The sequence below is a fragment of the Lepidochelys kempii genome, chromosome 1 (assembly GCF_965140265.1).
Source record: "Lepidochelys kempii isolate rLepKem1 chromosome 1, rLepKem1.hap2, whole genome shotgun sequence".
NCBI lineage: Eukaryota > Metazoa > Chordata > Testudines > Cheloniidae > Lepidochelys > Lepidochelys kempii.
The window spans coordinates 73,531,083-73,555,402 of NC_133256.1; the positions used below are offsets into that span (position 1 = coordinate 73,531,083).

General features: G+C 39.2%; 1 long non-coding RNA gene across 2 annotated transcripts in view; it reads right to left on the reverse strand.

The window, feature by feature from the left end:
• The window catches only part of LOC140903793 (uncharacterized), a 250,047-nt gene that overhangs the window by 73,422 nt on the left and 152,305 nt on the right, over nt 1-24,320 (reverse strand). The window contains exon 3 of one of the 2 annotated variants that reach the window (XR_012156343.1): nt 3,245-3,417. The exons of the other annotated variant lie outside the window; for it this stretch is intronic. This is a non-coding gene — a long non-coding RNA (uncharacterized lncRNA). Of the gene's footprint in view, nt 1-3,244; nt 3,418-24,320 lie in introns of those variants that run through there. 2 annotated transcript variants of the gene reach the window in all.

Consider the following 24,320-nt stretch of genomic DNA (forward strand, 5'->3'; position numbering starts at 1 on the left):
CCACTGTACAAGCTCATGCTGGAACCACTGGTCTATGGACATCTAGCCATCGTTACTAAACTTGTCTTCTAATCTACTTCAGTTGTTCATATAGTGGTGACATGAATGAAGTTTGCACCAGTTTTAAGATTTCATGATCGGTTGCAGTAAAATGGATGTAATGACAGTGCTTATTTTTTAGCATAACTGTGATAACCAACTTTTTAATTGTGCTATTAGTGTTGTTAATGGCACAGTGAAATACATTCACTCCCGCACCTCTGGTTTGTTGTCAGTAGATTTGTTTACAATGTGCGAGGCTCAGACATTCAAAAAGAGGGGCAGTACACACTGATGGCTTTGAGGTTTTCACATAGATTCTAACCTTTCTGGTGGTTAAGACAACCTTCCTTCTGTATATCAACACATTGTTTGTATACAGCCTAAGGCTGCTGCTTCTGAAATCAAATTGCAAAACTCCCATTGACTTAAATGGAAACAGGATCCGGTCCCTAATTTGTTTAATTGTGAATTGATAGATCAGAACACCACATTATTGTGTGAGACAAGATGTATGAGGTAATATCTTTTATTGGACCAACTTCTGTTGGTGAGAAACAAGTTTTTGAATTTACATAGAGCTCTTATCTTTGTAAGCTTGAAAGCTTATCTCTCTCACCAACAGAAGTTGGTCCAATAAAAGATATTACCTCACCCACCTTGTCTTTCTAATGTCCTGGGACCAACATGGTTATAAAATCATTGCATATATTACAGTGTGAACAGAGGTAGAAACCTCTGTAATAATCTTAACATGGTTTTATCTTGGGTTTTGTTCTTTTAATTGCTAACCCCTTTTATCAAGTTTGACAAAAAAACACAAACAAGCAGCTCAGTCACGGTAGCTTAATTGTGAAACATGTTCTCAGTCTGATGGAAACTTTTTCTGCAATGTTGAAGTACCCTGCAAAGATTGCATCTCTAGTAGGTAAATTACCTTCTAAATCAGGGTTCTCAACATTTAACAGTTGAGGAGAATCACTTTTTCTATTAAATGTTTTATTGATTGTTCTATTGATTTAATAACAATGTGAGATGTCAGAACAGAATCAAATGGAATTATTTAATCAAAGATTATTACTCAATTATTACAGTATTATACAGAATACCAAAAGAAAAAACATACTTTACCACCCTTTGTAAATGGTGAAGGAAAGGTAGGTTGGTCCCTTCCTCTGTAGCTGGGGGAATACTAGCAGCGTTCAATATCCTAGCTCCTAAAACTTCTTTCCTTTTATAGGGTGAGACACAAATAAATTCCTATGTAGGGAGGGAAAGCTCCTTTCTCACAATTCATTTCACCGTGCTCTGTTTTTGATATCACATGTTATCTAATTACTTATGGGAATTTTTGAGGCATCTCCGTTTATCTGATTGATAAGCTAAATGGATTTATAACTCAGTTATTATTATTAAAACTCCTATTGCAATACACATTTGCTAATGAATTAAAAATGTCAATGGGGTATTTCATAAATCATAAAAAAATCAGTGATAACTAATATTCATTATCAATCACCGAACATAATTGTATTATAAGCATCCATTATTAATTCCCCAGTCCTGCTTATGATAACATACTTCTGTAAACACTTTTCATTAGTTTTGAGGAATCCTTTTTACTGAACATCTGAGCTCTCACAGAGTTAGCGGCAGAGTGATCAATTAGGTACAGCTGAATACTTAATTACTTAATATCTCAGTAAGGCTTAGATACTAAATTCAATTTTAGGACAAAACTTTTTAGCTTCATAGGTACAGTGGACCAATTTTATAGACACACAACATAACAAGGAGTTTGGTTAGCATATAAAATTATGAGAGTTTAACATCCAAAAAATCATAAAAAGTAAATATTTACTAACACATCTAATGAGTCACAGAAGGCCATCAATATTATGCTGAAACATTCGCCTCATGTCCTTGCATCAATGTGTGATGACATTGCACCATGTCAAAACTCTGTATCATCTCATTCTCATGCAGAAAGATAACAAATCATCATCATATCAGCTCTTTTCCCCATCGTGGCTGCTTAAACTGTCTTATTTCATTATATCTTGTGTTAAACTTTATTGCTGTATTATCTAAGCTAAACTTTATACTACACTTTCAGGGTCTGTTTTACAGTTAGCAGTCTGTGTGGTTGATGATACATGTTTTAGGCAGCTTCAGCGGTGCTTCTGTGATTGGTGCTCTGCTCACCCTCTCTGGAACCCAGGCAGAGGAAGAAGAATTTTGATCTGAGCAACCACATGCTTAATCAGATAGCCACAGTGGTGGAGGACGCACTGACTTCCCTATAGTTTTAAGCCACAGAACTGATTGGAAGTTTTCTATCAACATGTTTCTTCTGCAGAAATTAGAGTTTCTGTAAAAATGGAAGTTTTCCATGTGAAAATTTCAATTATGCAGAAATTTTCTGATTATCCCTTAGGAAAATCAGAGTAAAATATTTCATTTTGTGTCAGACTGACTTGATTTGAAACATGTTAGTCTTTTGAGCTGAATGGAAACCTTTCCTTTCATGTTAATTTGACATTAATCTGTGTCCACCTGAGCTACCATGGTGCCTTATGGGAGTTTTAATCCCTGACCCCAATATTCCCATTCTCCTCTATGGACCATGCTTCCAGGCTGGACTACATTTCCTATTATGCACTGCAGTTTCCTTTCTAATTGCACTGTCATAGTACATTGTTAATTTTTTTTTAAAAAAATGGGAGTTTCCTGTAGAATGGCATTTCCAGTTTTTGAACTAAGTCTGTGAGTGAGCCTGTGTTTGGGTTGTTTGGTAAAGGTATAATCTTGTTTTGGGGGTGTCAGAATAAATGAAACACTCTTTCACCCTTTGTGCTTTTTTAAACTACTGTTTTTTTGGTCTGATTAGCAGGTATTATGTCTCTGTCTCTCTCTTTCTTTCTTTCTGAAAAGTATTTCAGATGAGAGTCTAATATCTCTTGAGAAAGCTGGACATAGTGTGGGCCTGTCATATATAAACTTCCACACAGCTATGCCAAAGTGTACCTCAGTACTGGTCTACATGACCATGTTGTCCCAGTTCTAGAATTTCCTGAGCAATACTGCCAATGATGCTATATGGTGTGGTGTTTTTATATATATAAAAAGTCAGATATGAATTTGAAGTATTCAAATTGACACATTTCTATATTATAACTTACATTTTATAGTGCTTTCCATTCAGACATCTCAAAGTGCATCTTATAGGAGGGTAATGATCATCTACATCATCATGGAAATTTTCAGATGAGGAAACCGATCCATAGTTAAGTGACTTGCGCAAGGTAACACAGCAGGTTAATACAGATCTGGGTATAGATGATAGGTCTGCAGACTCCGAGATCCACCCCATAACCACTGGACCATAAAAAAAAAAGAATTTTAGCAATTATATAATCACTTAAATAGTAATAGTAGCCAAATTTTGCATTCTGCAACAGAAGGGACAGCAAAACAGAGAACAATCAGAATATTTAAGCTTTTCATTTTCTCTCAAGAAAAACAAAATGTGAAGAATGATAAAATTCCAATGAGATCAGGAATCTCATTTCAGGAAGCCCAATTAAAGTATACAATTTCACCTTGAAAGAGGTGGAATTTGACTTTTTCTTTCCAAGTAAGTCATTGTCCTTGGCAATGATGGTTTCCTAACAGATAGCCAGTCAAAAGATTAATAGAATTAAAATCTGTGCAGAATAAGCCTGTTCTTGCTGACAGCTAACTTGTTGTTTTCCTCTCTTCCTTTTGGAAGACAGTAAACAGAAACAAAGCCTGCAGCAATACAAAGGAAGCAAGCACATTAAAAGAAGGATTAGCTTCAGGAGGCAATGACAGATGTAAAGTGCTTTGCACACATTGCTATGTGATGTTCAACATATGTTGTCAATTAAAAATTGCTTAAGAAGTATTTAACAAGGCAAATCTAACATACCCCTAGTTTGTAAGAATATATTGAGTTGATGCATCGCTGCTTCTCATTTTTATTTCCCTGTAAGCTAAAGAGAGCACCATTTGCAGCATAATTCCTAAACTAATTTACTGGCTAAAGTTGTGTTATAAAGATGTGTATTGGAAACCTTCATTAATCTACCTTTTTAGTCAGATGCTGATTGGCTAACTTACCACAAAGGGCCTGATCCTCCACTCCCTTACACCACGTAAAACTAGGGTATTGGAGTAAAGACTTATTCCTTATATTTGGAAAAGGGAATCACCACCATCAAGATTTCATAGTATTTGATATATTCTGTACAAAAAAAATCTTATGGTGCTTATTGGGGAAATTGCCACAATAATCAGCTCAGTGTAGCAGGGTCTAAATGAACTCTCCCCTGACAGCTAGTTTGGGAGGGGGAAGAGATTTCGGGAGCAACCTGTATTTACATGAACACACCTACTCTGCATAGATATCTGGCAGAGAGGAGTTGTAGAGCTCCAAGTGAGCAGCTTTGGCTGGTGTTGAGTTACAAATCACTTCAGTATGGAATGCAGGAGTAGTGAAATGTTGTTATCAATGTTGTCTTCATTGTATGACTAAAGGGGAGCAAAACTGTGCTGAGCTTGTCCCAATTGAGGGGTCACCCTCAGCTGAAAGGAACTTGCTAAGTCAGGGGCTTGAATGCCAGACCCCTCTGAAATTAAGAGGGGTGGAGGCAGATGTCCTAGCCAGGTGATGTGGACACTCCCTAAGGGTTCATGGTCTGGTTTAACCTATTCTTCCCTTCTGTTCAAAGATAGAGCTAATCAGGCTTTATTAGGTGACTTTTGTTATTAAAGGGCTCAAATGAGAGTTGACAGCACTTGTGGTGGGGGCAGTGTTTCTGTCTAGTATGCAAAGAGCTGAGAATCACAGAGAGACTGATGTGTTGAGGTCACAGAAGAGAGACAGGTGGCTAGAAACGAACAGCTGGCAAGGCAATTAGCACCTGGTGGGATGGCCAGTGGAGAGGAACCGCGGCTGGAGGGACAACCGGGGGAGAGGAACCACGGCTGGAGGGACAACCGGGGGAGAGGAACCACGGCTGGAGGGACAACCGGGGGAGAGGAACCACGGCTGGCAGGGCTGCCAGGTGGTGAGGAGTAGCGGCTGGCAGAGCGGTCAGCCAGAGCAAGTGCTCAGATTGCGGAACAAGCAAGGTGCCTTCTCCCTGCCTTGGGTAGTGTGTAATTTTCCCAGGTTACCTAGTGGGGGCTCAAGCTGGTTCTGTGTTGTATTGTTGAAGAGGAAACCCTAGATCAGGTTTTCCAAATTTGGTTCGTGGCTTGTTCAGGGTAAGCCCCTGGCGGGCTGCGAGACAATTTGTTTACCTGAGCTTCCGCAGGTATAGCCGCTTGCAGCTCCCAGTGGCCGCAGTTTGCTGTTCCCAGCCAATGGAAGCTGCGGGAAGCGGTGGCTTGGCCTGCACAATGAAGGTTCCCTGTTGCTACTCCTACAACCACTCCTAAAGAGATCTTAGTCCCAGTGACAGCAAGGGTCTTTTTAACCTCTTCTCCTGCGAATTAATGGTATTTGCTTCTCCATGGGATGGTGCTTAGGCAGGGGAGGCCAATCATGAAGTTCCATGATCGGCGGTGGAAGCTGACAGGGGGTCCATGGCAGGTTGTTGGTGGCTGCCTCCTACAAATGGTTGTACAATAATGAGCTTTTTCAGTTCAATTCTATGGCACCACATAGAATAGCCTGGAAGCACCTGTGATGGCATTTTGTTTTCAATTTGAAAAGTGATAGTGCTCAGAAAATAAAACCTTCAGTAGTATCTTCTAAGAACTGTTGTATTTCTTAAACACATAGTGCAGGCTGCTGCATACATCATCTTCCATCAAATGTCAGCCCAACTCCTGAATTCACTGAAAATATGATAAGAGTACTTGAGAGGTATTCAGATGACTCTGAACTGCCTGTGCCCTTAAAATGTGTTGTTGATATGGGAGCTCATACTGAAGTTTTGTGGTGATGGATGTTTAAGTTGAACTATTAACCAAGGAAAATGAAACACACTCAAGCATTATGATATAATTTAATTTAAGGGATCAGCATAGAACAAATTAATTTTCTTCTCCAGAGAGTAGGCAAAAATAAAGAAACTGTTATATCTAGATAGACAGATATAGATATTGCAACTTCTGAAGAATTGTCTATATTTTCTGTCATAATTTTTCTCCTTGTTCACTTTGGGAATAAGTAATTAGCTATCATAAACAAGAAAAAAATACTGATGCATGATCATGATGCTGATCAGAATAAATAGTAACTGTGGTTTGAGCCACACAAATAAGTCACATAGAAAAATATACTCCATAGATTTAGCCTCTGGTTTGCTTTAAAAAAATTCATGAGCAGCTTTATTCAATATACATTTTAGCCAGGTTATTTTTAATCTATGTATTGATCACTGCAAGTTTTCAATACTGGATATTCAAAATTGGAACTACATTGGTTAGTTGCATTGTTCCGATAAACCACATAGAATCATTTGTGTTTCCTGATTGGCGAAGCATGATTTGTATAATCAAGAGGAGAATTTGAAGCCACAGAGGCTTTGAAACTCTCAGTTCAAGGCAGCGGGGTATGGAATAGATAAAAACGATTAGGGAATTGTATTCAGTATTTAAACATTTTTTTTTCCTGGACCACACAGGCCTTGCCGAAGGCATTATTCCTTAAAACAAACAAACAAACAAAAAAAAAAACTTACTCTGAGAATATTAGCTGTGTGCAGAGTTTTAAGTGACACACAAGTGTGTGCGTGTTGTCATAAATGCCATTGTAAAGTCAGATCCTTTCCCCACTCATTTAAACTGATTCTTTGAATTTCAGTTGAAAAGGGGGTGGGTTGGCATAGTTTCCTTTGTCTACTACAAGATCTTCAATGTTCTTAAACAACTGGACTGCCCGATGGTCTTTGGAATTTTTGAACTTCATTAGATTCTCAAGTTTATCAAGATTCCTTTCCACACTACAAACATCTCCAGTATGTTTTTAGGAAAGCATGCCATTTTGATGAATATCTGTATCAAATTAATTATTCAGTATTAGAACTCCATGTTGTATGATTATCTATGTTTATCTTATGATTATCTTTGATGAGAGTCAACAAACATGTGGACAAGGGGGATCCAGTGGACATAGGGTACTTAGATTTCCAGAAAGCCTTTGACAAGGTCCCTCACCAAAGGCTCTTATGTAAATTAACTTGTCACAGGGTAAGAGGGAAGATCCTTTCATGGATTAAGAACTGGTTAAAAGACAGGGAACAAAGGGTAGGAATAAATGGTAAATTTTCAGAATGAAGAGGGGTAACTGGTGCTGTTCCCCAAGGGTCAATCCTAGGACCAATCCTATTCAACTTGTTCATAAATGATCTGGAGAAAGGGGTAAACAGTGCGGTGGCAAAGTTTGCAGATGATACTACACTGCTCAATATAGTTAAGACCAAAGCAGACTGAAGAACTTCAAAAAGATCTCACAAAACGCAGTGATTGGACAACAAAATGGCAAATGAAATTTAATGTGGATAAATGTAAAGTAATGCACATTGGAAAAAAATAACCCCAGGTATACATACAATATGATGGGGGCTAATTTAGCTACAACTAATCAGGAGAAAGATCTTGGAGTTGTCATGGATAGTTCTCTGAAGATATCCATGCAGTGTGCAGCAGCAGTCAAAAAAGCAAATGGGATGTTAGGAATCATTAAAAAAGGGATAGAGAATAAGATGGAAAATATCTTATTGTCCTTATATAAATCCTTGGTATGCCCACATCTTGAATACTGCACACAGATGTGGTCCCCTCATCTCAAAAAAGATATACTGGCCTTTGAAAAGGTTCAGAAAAGGGCAACTAAAATGATTAGGGGTTTGGAACGGGTCCCATATGAGGAGAGATTAAAAAGGCTAGGACTTTTCAGCTTGGAAAAGAAGAGACTAAGGGGGGATAATGTTAGAGGTGTAAAATCATGAGTGGTGTGGAGAAAATGAATAAGGAAAAGTTATGTACTTGTTCCCATAATATAAGAACTAGGGGCCACCAAATGAAATTAATGGGTAGTAAGTTTAAAACAAATAAAAGGAAGGTCGTCTTCTTCACTCAGTGCACAGTCAACCTGTGAAACTCCTTTCCTGAGGAGGTTGTGAAGGCTAGGACTATAACAGGGTTTGACAGAGAACTGGATAAATTCATGGAGTTAAGTCCATTAATGGCTATTAGCCAGGATGGATAAGGAATGGTGTCCCTAGCCTCTGTTTGTCAGAGGGTGGAGCTGGATGGCAGGAGAGAGATCACTAGATCATTACCTGTTACGTTCATTCCCTCTGGGGCATGTAGCATTGGCCACTGTCAGTAGACAGGATACTGGGCTGGATGGACCTTTGATCTGACCCAGTATGGCCATTCTTATGTTCTATCTCCAGTGTTAGTTTATGAAACTAAATGGTCAAATTCATCAATGTCAATTTTCAGAGTAGCAGCCGTGTTAGTCTATATTCGCAAAAAGAAAAGGGGTACTTGTGACACCTTAGAGACTAACCAATTTATTTGAGCATAAGCTTTTGTGAGCTACAGCTCACTTCATCGGATGCATAAAGTGGAAAATGTCAATGTCAATGGAGCTATGCCCACTTACTCCACGACCAAAGATTTGATATCTTCCAAAAATGTACCAAAGAAGCCATTTTGGCTTCCTTGCTGCTGTCTGAATCTATCTTTTCTTTCTTCCTTGTCTTAAATGCTGATATGACTAAACCTAGTATAATAGCCAAAATGATTATTTTTGTAATATGTTCAGGTACCAGGACACTACCCTCTACCTAAGCTTAGTTTCACCGTTTTTACTCTTCTGCTCTTCTCACTAACTCAGTCCAGATTCATCACTCTTATCATGGGGAAGCAAAAATGGCTTCAACGGGTTTGTTACATGCCTACTTTAGCGAGGGAATCCTTGCTGGAGAGATGTGTAATGTTGGTATTTTTCAGAGTATTAGCTGTGTTTGTCTGCATCCGCAAAAAGAACAGGAGTACTTGTGGCACCTTAGAGACAAACTAATTTATTTGAGCATAAGCTTTCATGAGCTACATCTCATTTGATCGGATGCATGCAGTGGAAAATACAGTAGGAAGATTTTATATATACAGAGAACATGAAACAATGGGTGTTACCATACACAATGTAAGGAAAGTGATCAGGTAAGGTGAGTTATTACCAGCAAGAGAAAAAAAAAAACCTTTTGTTGTGATAATCAAGATAGGCCATTTCCAGCATTTGACAAGAATGTGTGAAGAACACATTTGGTGGGGGGGAGGGATAAACATGGGAAAATAGTTTTACTTTGTGTAATGACACATCCACTCCCAGTCTTTATTCAAGCCTAAGTTAATGATGTCCAGTTTGCAAATTAATTCCAATTCAGCAGTCTCTCATTTGGAGTCTGTTTTTGAAATTTTTTTATTGTAATATTGAGACTTTTTAGGTTTCTAATCGAGTGATGAGAGAGATTGAAGTATTCTCTGACTGTTTTTTGAATATTATAATTCTTGACGTCTGATTTGTGTCCATTTATTCTTTTACATAGAGACTGTCCAGTTTGGCCAATGTACATGGCAGAGGGGTATTGCTGGCACATGATGGCATATATCAGTTGGTAGATGTGCAGGTGAATAGGTTGGAATATGAACAAGAGCCTGCTAGGCAGCTCTCCAACACCACATTCTACAAGTGATTGCCCTCTGATCCCACTGAGGGTTACCAAAATAATCTATACCATCTGCTCAAGGAACTCTCTGAAAAAGAGCAAATCTGCACGGACACACCCCTCGAACCCCAAGCAGCGGTATTCTATCTGCTACCCAAGATCCATAAACCTGGAAATCTTTGATGCCTCATCATCTCCGGCATTGGCACCATTTTTATTTTTCGTTACTAGTCAGTTGACATCACTGGATTACATGGCAATAATTGAAGGCAAAATTTGCTCCTTATTATTACCTCTTGCTTCTTGCCCTTCCCCGCTTTTCCCTGTATTTCCTCTTCTCATTTTCTCTTCTATCTGGGGCTTTTCTCTTATTTCTCCTCTTTTTAAAATAATGATCTATTTCTTCCTTTGCAGGCCAGAGCAGTGCCCTCCTTCTCTTTTTTCTGTCCTCCCCTCACCCACTGTTCTTTACTCTCTCACTGTCCCTATTCTGTTATCACTCCTCAGCTTTTCATCCATTCTGTTTCTTGTCTTTTTGCTCCCTTCTCATCACAATTAAGTTATGGAATGTTCCGAAGTTTTAAGGTCAAAAGCCATTACAAATTGGGAAACACTGAGTTCCAGCTAAGTGGTTACAAATATAAAGGTGAATTGAGAAGTTTTTTTTAGAAAGAGAGAAATATTAGGCTCTCTCTAACACTTATTTATAGATTTAGTATACTTTTCATAAATAAGAGAGAACAAATGGGAAAAAAAACGTATTTGCATAGGAGGTTTAGGTCTAAGACTTCATATCACTTACCCAATGATCAGAGAAGAGAAAGAGACCAGAAACCAAAATAAATTGGATGCAAGTAGGATTTTGCAAGCAAGTCTTCAGTTCAACAGGTCAGAAATGGAGGTGTCCAAAAATAAGAATAATGATCAAATTCAGATTCCAGTTGGTTTAAAACAAAATAAAAAGGCAATATCCCTTTCTTTGCAACATTATCTCTTAATGTGGGACACAATAGTTAAGATATAAATGTAATCAGCCAGAGAGGAAAGATAATAAAATGCTTAATTAGGCCACCAGGAAATAAATAAAAACAATTTCAAATTAATTATTAATTTGTAGAAACATTTCATTTAAAAGCTTTGTCTTTAGACACAGTTCCAGCAAAAAAAAAAAAAAAAAAAAAGTTAAAAATAGTAGATTACTGCATTTCAATTTAAAAAGCAATAACTGTTTTAAACTGTTCTTATTTAATCTGGGCAGGTAATGAGAGAGAGAAGGTAAGCGTTTTATGTAGCTGCTACCATACTATGCCACATAATGTAATTTAATAAGTGACATTTATCATTAAACATTCAACAAGGTTTCTAGAATAACCTGAAAAAATAATTTCATTTCTGTTTTGTTGTTCAAGTTTTTAAGCTGAGTCCCAGTTATTTCTTAAAACGAAAATATTAACTTCATCTGTCAAAGAACAGCAACAACATATAAATTGGCATTAACAGCTGTCTTCCTGCTTTTGATGTAATGACAACTGCCATTAAAATTTCAATTAAAATATAAAATACTTTATTTAAAAACAGCTTCTGTCCTATGCAACTTAAAAACTGGCTTAGATGGTAGTAAGAAAATGTTAAAAATAAAATGCATTCCTTTGATGGCAATCTGTTGTAGCATTCTAAGCTCTGTGCAGATATAACGTCCAAGCAGTACATCTTGATTTAAAATAAAACATGTCTATTTAAATTAAAAGAAACCAGGATAGATTTTCTTTTACAAGTTTAGGGCCAAATTTTCTGCCTCCTCTCTTTCCTCTCCTCAGAGCACATGTCTCCATTGTATAGTAAGTGAGCTTCTAAAATCTCCCCTGTTTTGGTTATTTTAATCTCAATTTTTTATCATCCAAAGAGCCAGAGAGTAGGTGTTCTGATACTATGATGATAAATAAGCTTGGTAGAAATGCCTAGCTAGAAAGAGCCATGTGTTGTCCATATTTACAGTAGCAGATCTCCAAAAGCATAGAGGCTCTATCCCCAGCTGTGCTGCTCCTCAAACATCCCCACCCTTCCAGCATAGGGGCAGTGAGAAGGTAGGTCAATTCCAGAGGTGAAAGTAAGCTGGTACAGTGTACTGGCAAGAACCAGTACATAGACCATACTGGCAGGGGGGCAGCTTCCACAGGCCAGCAATTTAAAAAGGGCCCTGAACTCCCGGCAGTGGCTGGAGGCCCTGACCCTTTAAATTGCCACCAGAGCCCCATGGTAGCAGTATCTGCAGCAGCGGCTGGGAGCTCTGGTGGTGATTTAAAGGGCCACGGCTCTGGCTGCCACCGCAGCTACCACTACCATGGGGCTCAGGTGATGATTTAAAGGGTCCGGGACTCCCAGCTGCTGCTACCGCAGCTGGAGCCCTGTGCCCTTTAAATTGGCACTGGAGCCTGCGGATAGCAGGGCGATTAAAAGGCCTGCCCCTTCTGCCCAAGGCCCCGCCCCTTCTGCCCAAGGCCCCAGCTCTGTGTACCTGTAAGTCCCTTCAGTTACTTTCACCCCTGGTCAGTGGAGAGGTCCACTACACTAATCCTCCACTGGCATAGGATCCCTTAAGGGCCTTATGTTAGTGGTGCTTCTTACAGCTGTTTGGCAACAGCTTTCAGTGCCTTGAGGCTGGAGCCAGTTCTGAGAACGGCAAAGTCATTACCAGCACTCTAGAGTTCCCCCATTTACCCCAGAATTTACTCTGTCCCAGCAGAGAATTTGACCCTGTGAGTTGCATTTTGAAAGTTGTCTGGGAATCAGTGATGGGTATAAGGGCACTACTTCTTCCTCAGCTGCCTTTGTGCAGGTTAGGTATGCTCTGAAGGTATGTCTACACTGTAATAAAAGCCACATGACATGGCTGTAGCTAGCGCTGGTCAGGTGACCAGACAGCAAGTGTGAAAAATTGGACTAGGGTGGGGAGTAATAGGCATCTATATAAGACAAAGCCCCAAATACTGGGACTGTCCCTATAAAATCATGACATCTGGTCATCCTAGCTGACTTGAGCTTACAGGGCTCAGGGTGCTGAGTTAAAAATTACAGTGTAGATACCCTGAGAATGCAGATCAGGAAAAATACACAGAGGAATGCCTACTTTAAAATCCCACCAGTGCTTCAGTGCCAAGCAGCCTAGAACAGTCAGATTTAGACAGCTTTGAGCATGTTCACCAACAGAAATTTAGGTGCCTACAGAGTGAGGTGGCAACTGAGCAGGGGGTTTTGCGGATCTAAATTTTGGACTTAGGCACCTAAAACTCTTTGTGGATCTAGCCCAGGTTGTCCTGCTCAAGTGCTCAGTCTCACTTCCCCATATGTTTGGCTTTCATATGCAAATGCTTAGCATGTGGAGTTTTGGTGGGCAGAAAGGTTGGCTGTCTTCTGTTTTAGAAGGGGAGACCTGCTGTTTAAGCAGCAGTTTCCAGACAACCTCTGGCAGGATCGGCAACCTCTGGCACCGGGCTGGGGTGGTTTGTTTACCTGCCACTTTCCGCAGCACAATTGGCCTGGAACGGCGAACTGCGGCCAGTGCGATTGGCCAAACCTGTAGACGTGGCAGGTAAACAAACTGGTCCAGCCTGGCAGGGGGCTTACCCTGGCAAGCTGCACGCCAGAGGTTGCTGATCCCTGCAGTAGTTGAAAGGTGGTGAGGATATGGAAGAAAGTTAGGGTTGGTGTGGGAAGCTTAACTTGAAATTCCTTAGTTTAACCTACTTAATGTTTTTGTTTCTATACTATAAAATTCCAATAACCTTTTTTAATGTTAACTATATTCTCAACTCTAACAAACTCTCACTGAAGTATTTCGTCTGGGAATTATTATATTGGTAAAAATACAGTAGGTAATAAATGTTCTCCTAAAGTTTTATTGACCTGGCATCTGCAGCAACTCTCTCTGGTAGAGAGTGAATTGAAGGATCCTCCAAAGTGGAATTCTTCTGTAATACACAGTTAATCAAATGATTGATGGACATGTAGTCACTTAGTGAGAATTTATTACTAGAGCAATATTCTTGATCCCATATTAATACTGGAAAACTCACTGCTCATGCATCTATTTTAAGTAGTTCTATACACCCAAAGAAAGTATAATAATGTAAACATAATTGGACTCTGACTTATGTGAAAGCAGTACTCTCCAATTTGGAATTGTTGCCATATTGTTGTTGTTGGATTCTTTTGCTTTGTGATAGCAGGAGATGACAAAAGAGGACAAAGAATGAATGCAAAAAGGGAAAGCCAGCCCCTCAGTGAACAAGACAGAGATAGGCAGCTCTTGTATACAACTTCATCAGAACTCATCAGTTGGTGCTAATAGTGTCACAGTATTTCTTCTGTCATCCTATGCAAGGCAACTGACTGCTGCCTCTTTGGTGAATGCATGTGTATTGCATTTTGAATTTATTTGTTGCTGAATATATTCTTCAGTTATTATTAAGGCTCTGCTGGCTTTGATCAATAAAGGGGGAATCCCTCTGCTGGTATTTTTAAAGCCAGTTTTCAGATACTTTAACTTGGATGCCAGGAAGTAGCGGCAAATTTTAAATGTTTTCTTTTTCCTGACCAGTGCACAGCCATTACTCCAGCAACCAAATACAAGTTGAATGCATTTGTCTGGGTAATAAAATAAATCAGAGGCTTTGGGAATGACACAACCTGTCCCTCAGCAATGGGAAGCTTCTGTTATTTTGGGGCCAAGCACTTGTTCTTTTTAAAAAAATTCTGCTATTAACATTTTTCTGTTTCCTTTAACCTAAAAGCTTCTTTCCCCTTGCTGTTCAAATATATATTTCAAGCACCAGCTTATCAGCTGGTGACTTTGAACCTGCAGTAACTATGGACATTAAATTGCACTGGTAGAAAACCAGCTGTGATAACAGAAAAGGAGCCGTGGGTTTAGAGACTCTCAGGAAAGATTGGGACACAGCTTTCCCATGACAAAGGTGTTCAGAGAACATGACAATGCAAAAACAAAACTTTGGTAACCATCAGTCTGGTTTTGATTTACCTTTGTGTTGTGAAAGAACCAGGCATGCCACCTGTACAAGGTCATGTGGAAGCAGCTGGATGCAAGCCAGGCTGGCTTCTGAAGGATTAATGTACCAGGCACATACATTGAAGCTGGCTTTAACAATACCACTTCATTTTCTGCAGTGAGTTTATTGTCTCTTCTTTCCTTTCAGTTTGAGACGATTATATACAGAAGTCAACACACTGCTTTTTTTAAAATAGAGAAATAAAGAGCACACTGACCACTCAAAGATGGATTGTGAGTTGGTCTATATGCCTGTACAAAGACTTAAAAGAGTACAGATATGCAGGAATTAGTAAGGGCACACAGTCACTTACTTCCTGCCTGGAGCACATGGGTGGGGAGTAGACTGTACCTCAGCTCCAAATCCCTATTGTCTAACTATCACAGCTGAACTATCACAAGAGGGCGAGGAGCAGGAAGTTTACTGCTGATATAGGTAAATTACTACAGCCAGCCACTCAAACATACCAAGGGAGAGGAAAGGGAGGCACTATGGCTCAGAGAGGGGTCTCTGAATCACAGGGCCGCCTGGCCTGGCCCAAATTACTCACCATCCCTTCCTAACGTCACCATTTAACCCCAACCTTGTACCGTTAATCAGATGATAAACTTCCTAACTTTTGGAATGTGTTTCTTCCGTCTGCAGTCATGGCTTCTGCACCAATTACAGCATTAATGTAAAGACATCTCTTGATAAGATCACACTAGGGTATGAGGAAAATTAAAGCTGTCAAAACCATACACAATTAAAATTTGTAAAATTAATGGGCTGCAAAAGAGTAAAGGGTTTGCAGTAGGCAATCCAGATGATCAGGTCAACAGGAGACACTATTAAAGTGATCATGATAAATGGTGACAGGTAGTCATTTCCATACTGAAAAATATGTAATTTTTGTGAAACTAAGTGCATTAATGGGACATCTTTGTAGCTGAAATATTGATATGTTTCTATATCAGTTTATCACCAACAATAGTGTGAAAATCCATCACTTGTGTGCAGTGAAGGGCCAGTAGGAGTTATTGTTAATTGAAATGATCAGGTAGAATGCCTGATAGACCCTAATGTACCCGCTAACAGCTGGGATGTTTTCAGACACTGATTGGGAAGTCCTCAAAGGATCTGTGATCCATCCCTTGTTTAACAGAAAACAATATTCCTAAATTAGTTTTTGACTGTCCCTTTTATTAGGAATTGAAGCTGATCTGTTTTTTTTCCAGGACTAGTTTCTCTATACAGGAGTATGCTGCTTTTTATTTATTTATTCATTCATTCCATTAATCCATGTATAGATTTTAATTTATTATCGTACCTATAAAGACGAATAAGCCATGTTTTAACTCTTTTCTTACCACCATGTAATAAGACAAAAATCAATCGTGTTGTGAAAGAGAATAACCTGACTGCAAAGACATTCATTAGTAAAACAGTGTTGATAAAAACATGTTGTTGAATTCTACAAAAGAAAAACAGCTTAAGAGGGAAAACCATAATGCCCAAGGAGAGGCCAACTATCAATGCAGTGCCATATGCATCTACTTGAATTTTACTTGTTACACAATGGAAAGTGGTTGACTATAGGACAGAAGGAGAAGGAACAGGTGACTTTTTTACATGAAGAGATGACCTTTGGTGGCTGCCACAGAGTATACCAGTTTTTGTGACATTTTGACCTCAAATGCTAATCTCATTTTTATGTTACTTTTTAAGCTTCTAGCAGACCTTTCAACAAGTATAGAGAAAAAAAATCTGCACAAATTCCATCACAAAGTTTCAATGAATTTATTCATTCCCTGTCCCCATGCCCTCTAGAAAATAAGTTTGTGGGCAAGAATGTTTGTAGATATAGCAAATTTTAAGTGAATATTATAGAAAACATACTTTGAAACAGTAAATGATTTTTTTTGCACTAGAAACCTGCTTCTAAGAGTTATACTCATCCAATTAGGAAACAAGATCAATACTATCTGATCTAATGTGTCCAACCAAAGCGAACCAGCACAGCTGAGTCAAAAATCTAATACTATGCATTTGCAATGAACTGCTCTTATGTGATACATCAAGACTATTTGCTGGGATGCAGTGAGGTCTATTGGGTAGAGCCCTTGGCTGGGACTTGGGAGACCCTGGCTCTATGGCTGATCTCCTACCATTGGCCTGGTGGCTGAGCTGGGGCAAGTCATTTCCACTCCTGTGCTTCAATTTTTTCCCATCTGTACAATGGAGATAATATTGACCTCTATTGTAAAGTGCTTTGGAATCTGCTGATGGAAAGTGCTATACAAAAGCTAGGTATTATTATTGAGTAAATAATTGAAAATACAAGATACATTTGAAAGGAAAAACCTTAAGCAATTTATGGCCAATTGTCAAACAGAAATATACGCAGATTGTGTCAAATAATTTACTTCCTGTGAATTATACCCTTTAAAATAGAAACTAAGCAGTAAGCTATAAAGGAATATCATGGTAACAAGCTTTCAATCAGGAGATCCCCCTTCATGGTTGGCCTCTGGGACCCATAAAGCCCAAGGCTACTGATTCCCAGACTTCTTGAGAGGGGGATGAGAGGCCCCCCAAAAAAACATTTTGCTAGCTGCAGCTGAAGGGAATGAAGTAATGAGACTGCCAGTTCTTGTATGCCTCTGGAAGATGAAATCAGTTTTTTTGAAAGTCTAAAATCCCATTTCTCTCTCTTTATCTAGGGTCTAGACAGTAACTATGGAGATTATGTTTATAAAAAAAGGTCTTGTTTAGAGCTTTTATCCAGTGAAAATACAATGCAGAAGGGTTTAGATAGTGCTTTCCACATGAGCAATGGAATTTATCTTATTTATACAGCAAGGCTCCGAACCTGAATACATTCATGCTTAACTTCATGCATGTGAATAGTCCAATTGAACTCAGTGGGACAACTCCTGTCCACAAAGGGCAGCACATGCATACCTGTCTGCATGATGGTCTAAGTCTGTATAACTGAGGAATCTCAGCACTGTAACACCCCCTAGTTGTCTGCCACAGAAATGCTGTCCCTGCCTCAGTTTCCCTTCATTGATCCAGGGATGAACCTTTATATCCATCAATCTTTTCTGTAACTCCAGTCCTCTGATTGGGTTACTTGTGTATCTCCCGTTTCAGGATGAAAGGAGTCTGGCCTCACCTCAAGTTCTACACTCCTTTAGGCCCTTTGCTCAATAGTCCCAAGGATTTGGACTTTCATCTCTGGGGTCATTTCCTAGTGCTGTCCCCTTTACAGGTGTCTCCCCTTATTTCTTCAAACAAGGAAGAAATAAAGTAAGGTAAAGTAGGAACACAAAGGAAAAATTCAATAGTCCCGTTATTACCACCTCGTCAATGTTCTCAGCAGTCGCAACCCCCATCCATGCAGTCGCATCCTCTATTCTAGATCCCAGCCCAGGGACCCTAATTGGGGCAGTCAGAGACTTGTTTGTGTAAATCTTCTACTGCTTCCCTGGGCTGCTTCCTACCTTGGGACCTTGCCTTAGTTACTTCCTGCCTCATAATAGTCTCTGATCCCTTCTAGGAAGGAACTGGTCTCTCTGGGCAGTGTCTGCCAGTCTAACCCTATGGAACCCCATCATTGTGACTTTCTATCTCTCAGATAACCACCTGGTTCTGGTTTGGAGGCAGCCTTTTATCCCTGCTGTTGTTAGTCTGCCCATAGGATGCAGCTGTGGAAGATGATTGCTCCCTTTTTTAATGGTATTCCCCCCATCACGGGCTGATATTACAAGGCAAAATGCAATTTACTCTTAATTCTATCTTCATAGAAGAAAGCTACTTGTGAGGTTTTCCCAAAGGTATTGTGTATCTCCAGCTTGGTAAATATGAGTACTGAGCCATCTTATAGTCCCTGAAGTTTCAAAATTCTCTACCGTTTCAGTGTTCTTTGATTTGCTGATGGTTCAGATCATGTGAAGTTGTTTGCCCCCTCCCCAGAGATTAATAATTTGTATTTTTTTAGCATTTTTCATTCCAAAGTACTTTAGAAACAGAGATACCCAGGATGAATGCAGTGTAGTTGTTGCTGTATCAGTCCCAGGATATTAGAGAAACAAGGTGGGTGAGGTAATATATTTTACTGGACCAATTTCTGTTCAAGAGAGCTCTGTGTGCTTGAAAACTTGTCTCTCTCACCAACAGAAGTTGGTCCCATAAAAGATATTCTCTCACCCACCTTGCAGTTAATACCCCAGTTCAGGGGCAAGAAACGGTGCCCTGAACCCCACCCCTCACCCCAAGAAGAGACCCATCATAGTAGTGTGGGAAATTTGCCACAATATCTAACTTCTGAATAGCCTTGAAATCTACAATGCAGGCAATTGTATTGGTTTTATCAAGATTCCCCAGGGTGAAACCACTGGATACATATATTTTAAATTATTGTATTAGTTTTTATATCACTACAGATTCTCCATCTTCATCAAGTCCAACTGAAGAAGTAAGAGTTGGGGGTAGGGAACATGTAGGGCGTACTTAACACAGCTCCAAGTATTGCATATCCATATGCATAGCTCTTTTGGCTGTCTAGCAGAGATCCTTTGAGAGCTCTCTTCTTTTGTCCTTGCTTTTCCTCATGCTGTACTATGATACAACACTATATCAGTACCTGATGGTCAGACCCATTGCAGTGGCCCCCCTAATTGGCAATAGTCCCCTTCCACTTTTGATCTGCTTTAATTCCTGATGTACATGGTATATCAGCCAGCACATCACAGTGAACTCTTCACTAAAAGAAGAAGTGTACCTGGATATGAATACATTTTACAACACAAAATATCTAAACAGGCAAAAATAAAGTCACTGATAAATGCACCCTGCTAGAGGTCTAGAATCAGAAAGATATACAATAAATAGTCTGGTCCTTTTTCTAGCATAATTCTTCAAGACTCATTGCTGTAAATGAAATAATGTTAGCTGCAAATTTGACAAATTAGCTTGTGTCTATGATTCATTTATTTTTTATGACTAGAGACCTGCTTTGGCAGAATAGTCCCATCAGGGGCTACACACTAAAGCAACAAATTTACCTTAAAATTAGGAGTTATGTCCCAATTAGCTTATGCCAGCTGCCCAGAGCTACTGCAGTCTTGTAAGAGGAAGTGCCTTTAGGTATGTATGATAGCCAACATTTGATATACTTTCAATATATGCATATTTGCTTTTGCCTGTATTATCTTCTGAAAATTTAATTCATTTGTAAAACATAATTATTTGCTTTGGCAAAATTCGAAGCTGCTACTAATAAGCAAGTAAATGGTGCTATTCTGCCAGTGTTTATGTCTAATGGTTTGAGAAGGGATGGGAACTGAACATTTTTGGATACCATTGCTGAGTCTGTCACTGAATAACTGTTTGTCCTTGTTCTAGGTTCTTACCCTCTCTGTACCTCAGCTTCCCTAGCTGTAGGACAGAGGTAAATATTTTACAGTTATTTGCATTAATTATATCACACATTAGAAACCTGTGAGAGAATTGATGGGTCCATGGGATTATCAGGCAGCAAAGGGACACTAAAGCCCAAATCTACAAAGGTACTTGAGATGCCTACAGGGTTTGTGGCAGTTGAGTAAGCAGTCCTGGGATAAGAGGGAAGGTTCTCTCATGGATCAGTAACTGGGTAAAATATAGGGAACAAAGGGTAGGAATAAATGTTTAGTTTTCACAAGAGAGGTAAATAGTGGTGTTCCCCAGGGGTTTGCACTGCGACTATTGCTGTTCAACATATTCATAAGTGATCTGGAAAGGAGGTAAACAGTGAGGTGGCAAAATATGCAGATAAAACATTTCTAAAGATTGTTAAATCCAAAGCAGACTGCGAAGAGTTACAAAGGGCTCTGACAAACTGGGTGACTGGGCAAGAAAATGGCAGATGAAATTCAATGTTGGTAAATGCTAAGTAACTCACATTGGAAAACATAATCCCAGCTATCCATGATGGGATCTAAATTAGCTGTTACCACTCAAGAAAGAGATCTTGAAGTCATTGTGGATAGTTCTCTGAAAACATCTGCTCAATGTGCAGCTGCAGTTAAAAAGGCTAACGATGTTAGGAACCATTAGGAAAGGAATAGATATGACAAAAAATGTCATAATGCTTTTATATAAATCCATGGTACACCCACATCATCATAAGGTTTACTCACTGCTAGCAGCACCTCCTGCTGGTCATATTGGGAATTTGTTCTGCCAGGCTTGTGCACTCTCCCTCCAGTGGTGTCTTCTCCCATCCTGTCTTGGATTTGCAGTCTTCTCTTTGTGGCTTGGCCCTCTGGCCAGGTCACTAAGGTACTCCCGTCCCAGGGAATTCAAAGTCCTTCCAGGCCCACTGTCCGTCTAGCATCTCCAATGCCCTCTCCACTTCCTAGTGGCTGGTAGGGGAACACACCCTCCAGCTACACTGGGTTCCAACCCAAAGACCCTATAAACAAGCAACCAAGGTCTCTGCAGGATATGACCCATTACTTCTGTTTCCCTGGACTTCTCTCCCTCATATATCTCCCCTGGGTTTGCCAGCCTTCCAATTCCCCTCACTTAGGGAGTAACTGCAGCCTACTTTCCTGCCTTCCTTCAGCCTTTTCCAGCAACTCACCCCCTCATGGGCTTTTTACTGGCCCTGCCTGTTCCTGCCCAGCTGAGCCTACTTCTAATTAGTGGCATGCTTCCTGGCTCTTCCAGGTGCACCCAGTAGAGTTAATTGGCCTGCCTGGCCACCTTACTCCCTTTCAACCCTGTGTGGGGTGTACATCTCAAATACATCTTGAATACTGCATGCAGATCTGGTCGCCCCATCTCAGAAAAATATATTGGAACTGGAAAAGGTACAGAGAAGGGCGACAAAGATGAGTAGGGGTATGGAACTGTTTTCCGTATGAGGAGAGATTGACACAACTGTGACTTTTCAGCTTGGAAAAGAGATGACGAGAGGAGATATGATAGAGGTCTGTAAAATTATTAATGGTGTGGATAAATTGTATAAGCAAGAATATAACACACAAACCAGAGCTCACCCAATTAAATTAATAGGCAGCAGGTTTAAAATAAACATAAGGGGGTACTTTCTCACACAACACACAGTCAACCTGTGGAACTCATTGCCTGGGGATATGGTGAAGGCCAAAACTATAACTGATTTAAAAGAAAAATAATTAGATAAGTTAATGGAGGATAGGTCCATCAATGGCTATTAGCCAAGATGGTCAGGGACTGAATGACAGAGGGTGGATCACTCAATAAATGTGCCTGTTCTGTTCATTCCCTCTGAAGCATCTGGCACCAGTCACTGTCAGAAGACAGGATACTGGGCTAGATGGTGTGACTCAGTAAAACCATTCTTATGTTTTTAGTTCTTTTTGTCAGGTATCACAACAGATGATATTGGAGATATACCTACTCATTCCAGCTATTAATCTCAGAGTGGTAAGTGTCAAATGAGGGTGGTGCAAAAGCAAACTGAAAAAATAAAGAAAAAAAATCAACAGGAATAGATGATCCACATCCATGAGTTCTGAAGAATGCAAAGTAAACTATGCAGTCTCACTGAAATGAGCTATTACACTAGAGGAATGTAGGGTGTTGGGTTGATCTAAAGAATTATAGACCAGTGAATCTTAATTCAGTAACAGGAAAATTGGGTGAAGGAGTAATTGGAATGAAAATTAAAGAACCTGGATGAAGGACAAACAATTTTCCATGCTTCTCTCCTATTTTGAATGTGTCAACTAATCTATGGCTAAACAACCAGTTGACATTTATTTGGATTTACAAAAAGCCATTGACAAAGTCCCTCACCAGGGTCTATTACAGGAACTAAGTAGTCTTTAGATGAATGTTAAATACAGGCATAGATCAGAATATTTTTAAAAATAGAAAGCAAAGAGTAGGAATAAATTGTAACTTTTCAACTTGGCAAAAGGTTAGCAGTGGGTTGCTAAGAGGTTTTATGTGAGGGTCTATGTGATCTAACACACCTCTCTAACTACATGAAGCCCCATTGGCTTTAATCTAAGATTTAGATGAAATATGATTTTGGTGGGTTCTGTGTGCAATTAGGGAGATGCCCGCATGCAGTCAGTTGTTGGATCAGGAACTTGTTTATATTAATCAAGATTAGAAAATACTGAGAAACTTCAGAGGGACCTAACAAAGCTTGGTGAGTAGAGAACAGGTGACCTGCTAAATTCTACTGTGATAAATGCACACTGGAAGAAATAATCTAAATTTACTTTCACATATTGCTGGGTTATAAATGAATTGCACACATTTAGTGGGGGAAATGGCTTTTTTTTTTTATTCTCTTAGAAACCTCTTCCTTAAAACTTACTTGTGGTGCCTGGAAACTAGTACTATCTGGCACAGCTATACCAGCCACCATTTGTGACTCCTGAGACCAGTGCCATGACTAATATATATACAGACACACATCTGGTTTTGCTCTGACTGTGTCCTCCCGTACCCCTTTCAAATTTCCATTTCTTTATTTATCTGTTGAATTTATCCCCTAAATTTTAGATTGTGAGCTCTCTGGAGCTGGAACTGTCCTTGTTATTAATTGTCACAGTTGCGTAGTGTCCCTTGAACAAAATGAAACAAAACAAAAATACCCCATGATTCTTGTTATTAGTAGAGTGGGTCAGAAAATGGAACTTCCATGTCATGGGAAACTCTGACATTTCAAAATTAATGTTCATTTCAAATTGGAATATAAATTCAAAGTGAAATACTATGAAAAAAGTAAGCTCAAACAAAATGAGAGTCAGAAAGATTCACTTCAGCTTTCTTCCTGTGAAAATGTTGTTGAAATTGACATATTCCTTCAAAATATTTTAATTTCAGCAAAATTGTATTTTCCAATAGAAAACTGTTCTGTCCATTTTTTTTGACCAGCTCTCATTATTACATTTGTGAGAATCAAAAGCTAATTAGTGGGATTTGATCAGGCTTTTAGGTTGGCTGGCTGATATCCTACCATGTCCTCAAAAGTTCTGGAATCTGATATTTTAATGAAAGGAGTGTGACAGTATAATTACCATAAATTTTATTCAAGCACTCAAACAAAAATAAAAAAAAAATCAAGAAAACATATCCAAGCTAAGTTATTATTAATATTAACATAAATACAACTATCAAATCAACAAGTTAAACTCAATATAGGATTGGAATTAAACAATCCAATTAGCTAATTATTAAATTAATATTAAAAATAATCCTTATAAATTCTGAAGAGGATTCTAAGAAGGTGGAAGACATTTGATATAAATCAAAACTAAAGAATTTTATCAAAGTTAATCATATCTATTTTTACAACTATTTAAGAGCTTAATACTGAAACCTAATCTGGTGTTTAAACCATAACCACAGAGCCAATGATAAGGTCCCTCTCTTAGAATTCTATTTTTATGTGATGGCTAACATGATGACTAACTCTTCCCTCCCGTCTCCCCTTGCACTTCCCCAACAGAGGTAATACAGACTGTAAAAAAAA